This window comes from Balaenoptera musculus, chromosome 10, assembly GCF_009873245.2.
Source record: "Balaenoptera musculus isolate JJ_BM4_2016_0621 chromosome 10, mBalMus1.pri.v3, whole genome shotgun sequence".
Taxonomy (NCBI): domain Eukaryota; kingdom Metazoa; phylum Chordata; class Mammalia; order Artiodactyla; family Balaenopteridae; genus Balaenoptera; species Balaenoptera musculus.
The window spans coordinates 85,973,428-85,987,365 of NC_045794.1; positions in this window are offsets into that span (position 1 = coordinate 85,973,428).

Consider the following 13,938-nt stretch of genomic DNA (forward strand, 5'->3'; position numbering starts at 1 on the left):
AAATGTGATTTAATTTTATATATTATTTTAAAACAGCAAGTTAGCTAAACTCTCATATTAATTCTGAAATATATGTCTATAGATTATTTGGGGTTTTGATGTGAACAACTGTTACCACCTGCTAACAGTGACAGCTTTGTTTCTTCCTTTCAATTTTTTTATTGTCTAATACTACACTAGCTTACATCTCTAAAATAGTGTTGAACAGCTTGGTGGTAGTGGGCATCGTGTTTTTCCCCAAAACAGATTTACTGTTGATATACTGAAGCAAATAAAGCCTGTTTGCACAGGCCCCTGTGAGTTCTAGAAATTATTAGGATTTGCACAGTATTCTAGGTAGAGAGGGGAAGCCTAGTGAAATTGGGAAGCACTTCTGATAAACTGCTTTAAAAGGTCTCAAAATGACAAAACTAAACACACTCTTACAATATGATCCAGCAACCATGCTCCTTAGTATTTACCCAAAGGACTTGAAAACTTAACGTCCATACAAAAAACCGTGCATAACTATTTACAATAGCCAGGTCATGGAAGCTAACTAAATGCCCATCGACAGACGAATGGATAAAGAAGTTCTGGTACATATATACAATGGAATATTACTCAGCCATAAAAAGGAACGAAATTGAGTCATTTGTTGAGACGTGGATGGATCTAGAGACTGTCATACAGAGTGAAGTAAGTCAGAAAGAGAAAAACAAATATCGTATATTAACGCATGTATGTGGAACCTAGAAAAATGGTACAGATGAGCCGGTTTGCAGGGCAGAAGTTGAGACACAGATGTAGAGAACAAATGTATGGACACCAAGGGGGGAAAACCGCAGTGGGGTGGGGATGGTGGTGTGCTGAATTGGGCAATTGGGATTGACATGTATACACTGATGTGTATAAAATTGATGACTGATAAAAAAATAAAAATAAAATAAAATAAAAAAACAAAACAACAAAAAAATAAAATAAAATAAAATGCTGCCTGGTGACAAATGTCAAAAAGAAAAAACCCTGCATATGAATGGAATTGCCAAAACTTGGAAGCAAGCATCAAGTTACAAAGTTTGCTGCTTATTTATTTATTTGTTCTTTGTAGATTGCTTTATGAAATTAAACAAGTTCTCTTCCTTGTTTGCAAAGGTTTGGGGTTTTTGGTAAGGGGATGTTGTTTGTTTTTAATTAGGAAGAGATGGTGAATTCTATTGAATGTTTTCTCTGCATCTATTAATATGATCATATTTTTCCTTTTAATCTGTTAAAGTGCTGTTACATTAATCAAATTTCCAATATTAAACAAATCAAGCATTCATAGGATGAAAACAATTTGGTCATAATGTATTTTCTTTCTAGTATATTGCTGGATTTCATTTGTTGATATTTCATTTAGTTTTATTGCTTCAATGATCATGATTGAAATTGACCTTTTCTCCCTTATAATGTCCTTGCCTTGCTTTGGTATCAAATTATGCAAGCCTCATAAAATGACTTGGAGAATATTCTCCTTCTCTAATTGCTGATAAACTCTGTATAGGGTTGAAATTACCTATACCTTAAATATCTGAATGACTGTACTGGTAAAACTATTTTATTCTGATGCTTTCTTTAGGGAAAAATTTTAACTACTGATTCAATTTATATAATGGCTATAGGGCTACTTATGTTTTCTACTTCTTTTGAGTCATTTTTTAAATTGTGTTTTTCTGGGAAATTATTCTTTGATTTTCCAGTTTTCCAAAATTGACATTAAAGTATAAACATTATCCACTTATGCTTTTAATCTATTCATTAAGAGTATATGGGGCCTTAGGGGAGAAGATGGCGGAAGAGTAAGACGCGGAGATCACCTTCCTTCCCACAGATACAGTAGAAATACATCTACACGTGGAACTGCTCCTACAGAACACCCACTGAACGCTGGCAGAAAATGTCAGACCTCCCAAAAGGCAAGAAACTCCCCCCGTACTTGGGTAGGGCAAAAGAAAAAAGAAATAACAGAGACAAAAGAATAGGGACGGCACCTGCACCAGTGGGAGGGAGCTGTGAAGGAGGAAAGATTTCCACGCACTAGGAAGCCCCTTCGCGGGCAGAGGCTGCGGGTGGCGGAGGGGGGAAGCTTCAGAGCCACGGAGGAGAGCGCAGCCACAGGGGTGTGGAGGGCAAAGCGGAGAAATTCCCGCACTTCCCGCACGGAGGCTCGGCGCTGACCAGCACTCACCAGCCCGAGAGGCTTGTCTGCTCAGCCGCCGGGGCGGGCGGGGCTGGGAGCTGAGGCTCGGGCTTCGGTAGGATCGCAGGGAGAGGACTGGGGTTGGCGGCGTGAACACAGCATGAAGGGGTTAGTGTGCCACAGCTGGCCGGGAGGGAGTCCGGGGAAAAGTCTGCAGCTGCCGAAGAGACAAGAGACTTTTTCTTCCCTCTTTGTTTCCTGGTGCACGAGGAGAGGGGATTCAGAGCGCCGCCTGGGCGAACTTCAGAGACGGGCGCGAGCCGCGGCTAACAGCGCGGATCCCACAGCAACAGGGGCGCAGAGGGAAAAACGGAGAGACTCCCGCACAGAGGCTCGGCGCCGAGCAGCGCTCACCAGCCCGAGAGGCTTGTCTGCTCCCCCGCCGGGGCGGGCGGGGCTGGGAGCGGAGGCTCGGGCTTCGGTCAGATCGCAGGGAGAGGACTGGGGTTGGCGGCGTGAACACAGCCTGAAGGGGTTAGCGCACCACAGCTGGCTGGGAGGGAGACCGGGAAAATGTCTGCAGCTGCCGAAGAGGCAAGAGACTTTTTCTTGCCTCTTTGTTTCGCGGCGCGCAAGGAGAGGGGATTCAGAGCGCCGCCTAAATGAACTCCAGAGACTGGCGCGAGCCGCGGCGATCAGCGCGGACCCCAGAGACGGGCGTGAGACGCTGGGGCTGCTGCTGCCGCCTCCAAAAAGCCTGTGTGCGAGCACAGGTCACTCTCCGCGCCGCCCCTCCCGGGAGCCTGTGCAGCCCGCCACTGCCAGCGTCCCGTGATCCGGGGACAACTTCCCCGGGAGAACGCACTGCGCACCTCAGGCTGGTGCAACGTCACGCCAGCCTCTGACGCTGCAGACTCGCCCCGCCTCCTCCGTACCCCTCCCTCCCCGCGGCCTGGGTGAGCCAGAGCCCCCGAAGCAGCTGCTCCTTTAACCCCGTCCTGTCTGGGCGGGGAACAGACGCCCTCAGGCGACCTACACGCAGAGGCGGGTCCAAATCCAAAGCTGATCCCCAGGAGCTGTGCGAACAGAGACGAGGAGGGGAAATCTCTCCCAGCAGCCTCAGAAGCAGCGGATTAAAACTCCACAAACAACTTGATGTGCCTGCATCTGTTGAATACCTGAATAGACAACGAATCATCCCAAATTCAGGAGGTGGACTTTGGGAGCAGGATATATTAATTTTTCCCCTTTTCCTTTTTTTTTGTGAGTGTATATGTATATGCTTCTGGGGGAGATTTTGTCTGTATAGCTTTGCTTTATAATAGCTTTATTTTACTTCACTATATTATAGCCTCTTTCTTTCTTTCTTTCTATCTTTTCTCCCTTTTACTCTGAGCCGTGTGGACGAAAGGCTCTTGGTGCTTCAGCCAGGCATCAGGGCCGTACCTCGGAGGTGGGAGAGCCAACTTCAGGACACTGGTCCACAAGAGACCTCCCAGCTCCACGTAATACCAAACGGCAAAAATCTCTCAGAGATCTCCATCTCAACATCAAGACCCAGCTTCACTCAACCACCAGCAAGCTACAGTGCTGAACACCCTATGCCAAACAACTAGCAAGACAGGAACACAGCCCCATCCATTAGCAGAGAGGCTGCCTAAAATCATAATAAGGCCACAGACACCCCAAAATACACCACCAGACGTGGACGTGCCCACCAGAAAGACAAGATCCAGCTCATCCCCCAGAGCTCAGGCACTAGTTCCCTCCACCAGGAAGCCTACACAACCCACTGAACCAACCTTAGCCACTGGGGACAGATACCAAAAACAACGGGAACTACGAACCTGCAACCTGTGATAAGGAGACCCCAAACACAGTAAGATAAGCAAAATGAGACGACAGAAAAACACACAGTAGATGAAGGAGCAGGGTCAAAACACACTAGACTTAACAAATGAAGAGGAAATAGGTAGTCTACCTGAAAAAGAATTCAGAATAATGATAGTAAGGATGATCCAAAATCTTGGAAATAGAATAGACAAAATGCAAGAAACATTTAACAAGGACGTAGAAGAACTAAAGAGGAACCAAGCAATGATGAAAAACACAATAAATGAAATTAAAAATACTCTAGATGGGATCAATAGCAGAATAACTGAGGCAGAAGAAAGGATAAGTGACCTGGAAGATAAAATGGTGGAAATAACTACTGCAGAGCAGGATAAAGAAAAAAGAATGAAAAGAACTGAGGACAGTCTCAGAGACCTCTGGGACAACATTAAACACACCAACATTCGAATTATAGGGGTCCCAGAAGAAGAAGAGAAAAAGAAAGGGACTGAGAAAATATTTGAAGAGATTATAGTTGAAAACTTCCCTAATATGGGAAAGGAAATAGTTAATCATGTCCTGGAAGCACAGAGAGTCCCATACAGGATAAACCCAAGGAGAAACACGCCAAGACACATATTAATCAAACTGTCAAAAATTAAATATAAGGAAAACATATTAAAGGCAGCAAGGGAAAAAAAACAAATAACTCACAAGGGAATCCCCATAAGGTTAACATCTGATCTTTCAGCAGAAACTCTGCAAGCCAGAAGGGAGTGGCAGGATATACTTAAAGTGATGAAGGAGAAAAACCTACAACCAAGATTACTCTACCCAGCAAGGATCTCATTCAGATTCGATGGAGAAATTAAAACCTTTACAGACAAGCAAAAGCTGAGAGAGTTCAGCACCACCAAACCAGCTTTACAACAAATGCTAAAGGAACTTCTCTAGGCAAGAAACACAAGAGAAGGAAAACACCTACAATAACAAACCCAAAACATTTAAGAAAATGGGAATAGGAACATACATATCGATAATTACCTTGAACGTAAATGGATTAAATGCTCCCACCAAAAGACACAGGCTGGCTGAATGGATAAAAAAACCAGACCCATATATATGCTGTCTACAAGAGACCCACTTCAGACCTAGAGACACATACAGACTGAAAGTGAGGGGATGGAAAAAGATATTCCATGCAAATGGAAATCAAAAGAAAGCTGGAGTAGCAATTCTCATATCAGACAAAATAGACTTTAAAATAAAGACTATTACAAGAGACAAAGAAGGACACTATATAATGATCAAGGGATCAATCCAAGAGGAAGGTATAACAATTGTAAATATTTATGCACCCAACATAGGAGCACCTCAATACATAAGGCAAATACTAACAGCCATAAAAGGGGAAATCAACAGCAACACAATCATAGTAGGGGACTTTAACACCCCACTTTCACCAATGGACAGATCATCCAAAATGAAAATAAATAAGGAAACACAAGCTTTAAATGATACATTAAACAAGATGGACTTAATTGATATTTATAGGACATTCCACCCAAAAACAACAGAATACACATTTTTCTCAAGTGCTCATGGAACATTCTCCAGGATAGATCATATCTTGGGTCACAAATCAAGCCTTGGTAAATTTAAGAAAATTGAAATAGTATCAAGTATCTTTTCCGACCACAACGCTATGAGACTAGATATCAATTACAGGAAAAGATCTGTAAAAAATACAAACACATGGAGGCTACACAATACACTACTTAATAACGAAGTGATCACTGAAGAAATCAAAGGGGAAATCAAAAAATACCTAGAAACAAATGACAATGGAGATACAACGACCCAAAACCTATGGGACGCAGCAAAAGCAGTGCTAAGAGGGAAGTTTATAGCAATACAAGCCTACCTCAAGAAACAGGAAACATCTCGAATAAACAACCTAACCTTGCACCTAAAGCAATTAGAGAAAGAAGAACATAAAAACCCCAAAGCTAGCAGAAGGAAAGAAATTATAAAGATCAGGTCAGAAATAAATGAAAAAGAAATGAAGGAAACAATAGCAAAAATCAATGAAACTAAAAGCTGATTCTTTGAGAAGATAAACAAAATTGATAAACCATTAGCCAGACTCATCAAGAGAAAAAGGGAGAAGACTCAAATCAATAGAATTAGAAATGAAAAAGGAGAAGTAACCACTGACACTGTAGAAATACAAAAGATAATGAGAGATTACTACAAGCAACTCTATGCCAATAAAATGGACAACCTGGAAGAAATGGACAGATTCTTAGAAATGCACAACCTGCCGAGACTGAACCAGGAAGAAATAGAAAATATGAACAGACCAATCACAAGCACTGAAATTGAAACTGTGATTAAAAACCTTCCAACAAACAAAAGCCCAGGACCAGATGGCTTCACAGGCGAATTCTATCAAACATTTAGAGAAGAGCTAACACCTATCCTTCTCAAACTCTTCCAAAATATTGCAGAGGGAGGAACACTCCCAAACTCATTCTACGAGGCCACCATCACCCTGATACCAAAACCAGACAAAGATGTCACAAAGAAAGAAAACTACAGGCCAATATCACTGATGAACACAGATGCAAAAATCCTCAACAAAATACTAGCAAACAGAATCCAACAGCACATTAAAAGGATCATACACCATGATCAAGTGGGGTTTATCCCAGGAATGCAAGGATTCTTCAATATACGCAAATCAATCAATGTGATACACCATATTAACAAATTGAAGGAGAAAAACCATATGATCATCTCAATAGATGCAGAGAAAGCTTTCGACAAAATTCAACACCCATTTATGATAAAAGCCCTGCAGAAAGTAGGCATAGAGGGAACTTTCCTCAACATAATAAAGGCCATATATGACAAACCCACAGCCAACATTGTCCTCAATGGTGAAAAACTGAAACCATTTCCACTAAGATCAGGAACAAGACAAGGTTGCCCACTCTCACCACTATTATTCAACATAGTTTTGGAAGTGTTAGCCACAGCAATCAGAGAAGACAAAGAAATAAAAGGAATCCAAATTGGAAAAGAAGAAGTAAAGCTGTCACTATTTGCAGATGACATGATACTATACATAGAGAATCCTAAAGATGCTACCAGAAAACTCCTAGAGCTAATCAATGAATTTGGTAAAGTAGCAGGATACAAAATTAATGCACAGAAATCTCTTGCATTTCTATACACTAATGACGAAAAATCTGAAAGTGAAATTAAGAAAACACTCCCGTTTACCGTTGCAACAAAAAGAATAAAATATCTAGGAATAAACCTACCTAAGGAGACAAAAGACCTGTATGCAGAAAATTATAAGACACTGATGAAAGAAATTAAAGATGATACAAATAGATGGAGAGATATACCATGTTCCTGGATTGGAAGAATCAACATTGTGAAAAGGACTCTACTACCCAAAGCAATCTACAGATTCAATGCAATCCCTATCAAACTACCACTGGCATTTTTCACAGAACTAGAACAAAAAATTTCACAATTTGTATGGAAACACAAAAGACCCCGAATAGCCAAAGCAATCTTGAGAACGAAAAATGGAGCTGGGGGAATCAGGCTCCCTGACTTCAGACTATATTACAAAGCTTCAGTAATCAAGACAGTTTGGTACTGGCACAAAAACAGAAATATAGATCAATGGAACAGGATAGAAAGCCCAGAGATAAACCCACACACATATGGTCACCTTATCTTTGATAAAGGAGGCAAGCATATACAGTGGAGAAAAGACAGCCTCTTCAGTAAGTGGTGCTGGGAAAATTGGACAGGTACATGTAAAAGTATGAAATTAGAACACTCCCTGACACCATGCACAAAAATAAACTCAAAATGGATTAAAGACCTAAGTGTAAGGGCAGACACTATCAAACTCTTAGAGGAAAACATAGGCAGAACACTCTATGACATACATCACAGCAAGATTCTTTTTGACCCAGCTCCCAGAGAAATGGAAATAAGAACACAAATAAACAAATGGGACCTAATGAAACTTAAAAGCTTTTGCACAGCAAAGGAAACCATAAACAAGACCAAAAGACAACCCTCAGAATGGGAGAAAATATTTGCAAATGAAGCAACTGACAAAGGATTAATCTCCAAGATTTACAAGCAGCTCATGCAGCTCAATAACAAAAAAACGAACAACCCAATCCAAAAATAGGCAGAAGACCTAAACAGACATTTCTCCAAAGAAGATATACAGATGGCCTACAGACACATGAAAGAATGCTCAACATCATTAATCATTAGAGAAATGCAAATCAAAACTACAATGAGATATCATCTCACACTGGTCAGAATGGCCATCATCAAAAAATCTAGAAACAATAAATGCTGGAGAGGGTGTGGAGGAAAGGGAACACTCTTGCACTGTTGGTGGGAATGTAAATTGATACAGCCACTATGGAGAACAGTATGGAGGTTCCTTAAAAAACTACAAATAGAACTACCATACGATCCAGCAATCCCACTACTGGGCATATACCCTGAGAAAACCATAGGTCAAAAAGAGTCATGTACCAAAATGTTCATTGCAGCTCTATTTACAATAGCCAGGACATGGAAGCAACCTAAATGTCCATCGACAGATGAATGGATAAAGAAGATGTGGCACATATATACAATGGAATATTACTCAGCCATAAAAAGAAATGAAATGGAGGTATTTGTAATGAGGTGGATGGAGTTAGAGTCTGTCATACAGAGTGAAGTAAGTCAGAAAGAGAAAAACAAATACAGTATGCTAACACATATATACGGAATCTAAGGAAAAAAAAAAAAAGGCCATGAAGAACCTAGTGGCAAGACGGGAATAAAGACACAGACCTACTAGAGAATGGACTTGAGGATATGGGGAGGGGGTGGGGTGAGATGTGACAGGGTAAGAGAGTGTCATGGACATATATACACTACCAAATGTAAAATAGATAGCTAGTGGGAAGCAGCCGCATAGCACAGGGAGATCAGCTCGGTGCTTTGTGACCACCTAGAGGGGTGGGATGGGGAGGGTGGGAGGGAAGGAGATGCAAGAGGGAAGAGAAATGGGAACATATTGTATATGTATAACTGATTCACTTTGTTATAAAGCAGAAGCTAACACACCATTGTAAGGCAATTATACTTCAATAAAGATGTTTAAAAAAAAAAAAAAGAGTATATGTTCCTGTTTTAATTTTTAATGTTATTTATATTGCATTTCTCTCTTCTTTCTTGACAAATCTTGCCAAAGGCTTGTCAATTTTATTAGTCTTTTCAAAGAGCCAACTCTTACCTTTGTTAATCCTTTTTATATGTTTATTTTCTGATTTATTAGTTTTTATGGTGTGCTTTTTTAATTATTGTCTTTCTTATACATTTTGGGAGCTTATTCTGCTATTTTCAACTCATTGATACTCAGTTTTTTAAAATTTTACCCAGCATTTTTTATTTGTCAATTTAGAGAGTCATATTAGTCTGCAATTCCCTTAGAAATAGAAAACCCCCACTGTATTTTCTAACTTATCTTTACTAATATTTTTAAATTATTAAATTTTGTAATTTGGAATCAATTAGTTTATTCAACATGATCATTTTTCCACTGATTTTTCTCAGATTTTATTGGTGAGAAATATGTTATCTGCAATTAGGAATCTTTTTCTTCTTTTCAACTGGCTATCCTACTTATTTCTGCTTCATGTCTTTTTTAATTTCCTAGAATTTTCCGAATACTCTAAAATAATAGTGACATTTAGGTATCCTTGTCTTACTTATAATTTAAAAGTCCTCCAGGATTTTTTTCATTAAGTATGATAATGACTCCTACATTAAGATAGATTCTTTATATATTAAATTAGTATCTGCCTGTTCCTAATTTATAAAAAATTTTATAAAGAATAGCTGTATGTTATCAAAATGCCTAGTATTTAATAACATTCGCCTATGATTTTTCTTGTTCAATCAACTATTGTGATATATTTGGTTCCTATAATTCCTAACATTAAAACAATCCTGAAATAATATCTACTGGGTACATAAAATATGAGATAATACATTGACATTATTTATATATTCATATAAAATAATATATTTTATGTACAGTGATGAATTTAATGTGTTCATGGGGATTTTAGGACATGGGCATCTATATTCACAAGTAAAATATTTTATTGACTTTTTTTTATTACACTAGTTTTGCCCAGTTTGGCTATCAAATGAATTAAGAAAATTTCACCAGTTTTTATGTCCTATAACAATTTCTATAATGTAGAACTTCTATTTCTTTAAAACATTGAAAGAACTCACTTGTAAAACTGTATAGGCTCAGAGCCTTTTTTAGAGTTAATTATTTGAAAGAATTTTTCATCTTTGTCATGACTACTGTTGTAGTTAGGTCTTCCATCTCTCCTTGAGTTAATTTTAATTGTTTTTGCACATTAATATGATAATTTTATTGAGGGTTTTAAATGTATCACCACAAAATTTTACATAGTGGTTCTTATATTTTAAATCTCTAAATTAAGGGAAAACTCTGGTTCACCCATTTTATTTCCTTGGGATTGTAGATATAGTAGTTTCTGTTCTACACCTCAAGAGAAAATATAGAAACAAACAGTCCTCCCCTCAAGAGATAATTGGTGAGATTAGAAAAAGGCTTATATCTACAGGGCTAAATTTACCAGGAGTTACACCATTTAAAAGGTAATAAGGGGGACTTCCCTGGTTGTCCAGTGGTAAAGAATCTGCCTTCCAAAGCAGGGGATGCAGGTTCAATCCCTGGTAAGGGAACTAAGATCCCACATGCCGTGGGGCAACTAAGCCCACGTACCACAACTACTGAGCTCACGTGCCTCAACTAGAGAGCCTGCATGCCACAAACTACAGAGCACATGCGCCCTGGAACCTGCGCACCACAACTACAGAGCCCACGCACCCTGGAGTCTGCACGCCACAACTAGAAAAGAGAAAACCCACACGCCACAACTAGAGAGAAGCCTGCGCGCCATAACGAAGAGACTGCGCACCTCAGTGAAAGATCCCTCATGCCTCAACGAAGATCCCGCGTGCTGCAACTAAGGCACGACGCAGCCAAAAATTAAATAAAATAAAATAAAAAGGTAATAAGGGTATATATCTCATTCTGTGTTTTTATCGTGCTTCCTCTTCTGCCTTCCTGTGCCCAGACATAGCAGGCCTGGTTTCTACATGGCAAGCAGACCTCACACACCTTGGCAATAGGCCTGCCAATCACTATTTTATGTACTCAGCTTCTCCACTGTGACCTGTGAGTTACCCTCAGTCATTTCAGACTGGAGAGAGTGGGAAGTCCATCCTGGCTTAAAACTCAAGCCTCAATCCCCAATTCATCTTTATCAGGAGCCCTTTACTGGGAAAGTAATTTGGCCTACGTTAATACAGCTGATAAGCTGGAAAACAGGCCTTTATTCTATGAAGCAGGACTGAAGGGGGATGAAGGAATTACTGACTTCCCAAACATAACCCCTAACTTTTCAGACACACTTCTTGTCATTCTCAATTTTACGTGTTTGTGGTTTGTCTTTTTTCTTAAATCAACTTTGCAGGAATTTGCATGTCATTATTATTTCATAGTCTAAAACAAGAGACTTAGTCTGGGTCAAAAGTGACTGTAAAGACCTCAATGGCATGACTTTATGCATCTTCATTCTAATGTCACTCTAGTCACATGGCACAGTTTCCTTATGTAAACTTGCTTCTCTTTGCCACCTTCTCTTCTAACAAATAATTTCCTACCCTTCAACTATATTTTCTTCTGCTTAAAGTCATCCATTTGATTATGATCTTTAATGATTCTTTCTCCAGCTCATGACTTTTCACATCCTCTGATGCTCAGTATTTCCAGTTAAGATTCAGGAGGTAGGGAATCTTCCTAGCCCAGCTCATGTCTTCATGCCAAGCCACATTACAGATCCTGAAGAACACAGGGAATGATAGGGGGCCTAGCGCCTGTCAAGTGTCTGTCCTTAAGCCTACCATCTTGATTTGGCCTCCTCGATAACAGCTCAAAATTAACATGTAGAAGCAGAATTCTTGATTCACACCCTTTTTCAAGCCTGTCTCCCATCTTTGTTCTCTTCTGCATCTCCATAATGTGACCACTGTCTCCAAGGTATTCAGCCCTATATCCTCTCCTTGGTTCCTCCCTTTCTCTCATCACCTCACTCATACGCTCCCATTCATCAAGTCCCATCGTTCTTCCTCTAAAGTAGATCCCAAATTCATCCATTCTCTTCATTTTCATTAACATCACCTTAATCCAGACACCAGTATTTCTTATCTGGATTATTATAACAGCCTCCTAATTCTCTAAAGTAGATCCCAAATTCATCCATTCTCTTCATTTTCACTAACATCACCTTAATCCAGACACCAGTATTTCTTACCTGGATTATTATAATAGCCTCCTAATAGGTCCCTAACCAGTCACTAAACTCCTGATTCTTTCCATCATTCTCTCCATACTCCAGACAGCAGCAGTAATGACCTTCTTAAAATATAAATTCAATCAAATAGCTCCCTCACTTAAAATCCTCCAGTAGCTCCCTACTTTTCGTAGAATAAAATAGTCTTTTCCTGTGCCTGACACAGCTTTCCATGATCTCATCCTGGCTAAACTCTCCACCTCATCTCACGTACGCTCCCCCTACTTACAGTGTTCCAGCCGCACCACCTTCTTTCAGAGACCCAGGAGGACCCTCAAAGCTGTTTTCTGCCTTAGGGCCTCTGCACACATCGCTCTGCTTGCTTGATCGTCTTTCTGCTCCTTCACTTGCTTTAGATATTTGATCTTCACCAAGTGTCTTTACTTGGCCACCTTATCCAAAGGAAATTTCTCCCAACTTGTAATTCTTTATTTTATTGCCTTATGTTTTCATATTTTTGCCTGTCTCCCTAAATTATTGGGAAAGAAACTACAAAGAACAGAGCAAAAGAAAACACCAAAAAGAAATGCAACAACAACAAAAACCTTCAAAAGATAAGAAAAATGGGGAAAAAAGCAAGAAACTGAAAGGAAATAAGCATAAAATTATTATCCTTCCTGGAGAAAAGAAGTTCATAAAATTTTTAAATAAATGCAAAGGTTGTATGAACCACAAGTGAACATTCTAACCATTCTTTTTCTAAGTCTTAGGTACTGATTTCTAACTTTCCTGCCTTCAAGATTTATGTAAATCGATTTTCCTTGAATTCTGGTGACTACAACATTCTGCAGTTTGAGAACTTATCAAAATGAAGGCTCAGAATGAGTTAGAAGCATTTGAAAACGTCATTATGAGCCACGAGAAGAGTCTAATGCTTCTTTTCTCATTGTAAGTTTGCATAGCAAGCATCCAAGACAAGTTTTAACATAAAACGACTCTCTCTTCGGGCCACGGGTACATGGGGCACCATTTCCCCACAATAGCCTGGCTCTCTCGCCTCCTTTTCTCTTCTGCAACGCCTCTTTGTAAATCACAGGTGTTTGTGGGCATAAAGCCCATCAGAAGGGAGTTTATTGTGAAGAGTTCTTTCTTTGCCACTTGTTCTAAACCTGTTCAGAGAGTGCTCCATGCCTTAGACCAAATCTCCATAAAGATCAAGAAACAAGAAGTTTTCTGTACTCCTGCCCAACAGTCACACTATGACATCGGTTCGACAGCTCTGTGACCCTGTATTGTCCCAACTTTATTCACTAGTCTCTTTTCTCTTTCTCTCTCCCTTCCTTTTCTTAAGCCTTTATTGGCATTTTTTTATCTACTGTAAAATGAAAAGGAGGAGGATGGGTTTTTGTTGGTTTTTTTTTAAGCGCCCTATGTTGCAGCTAGAAAAAGCTATCTGCAGTTACTGTAGTAATGGTTTCAAGAAACACCTGCAAATCAAAGAAA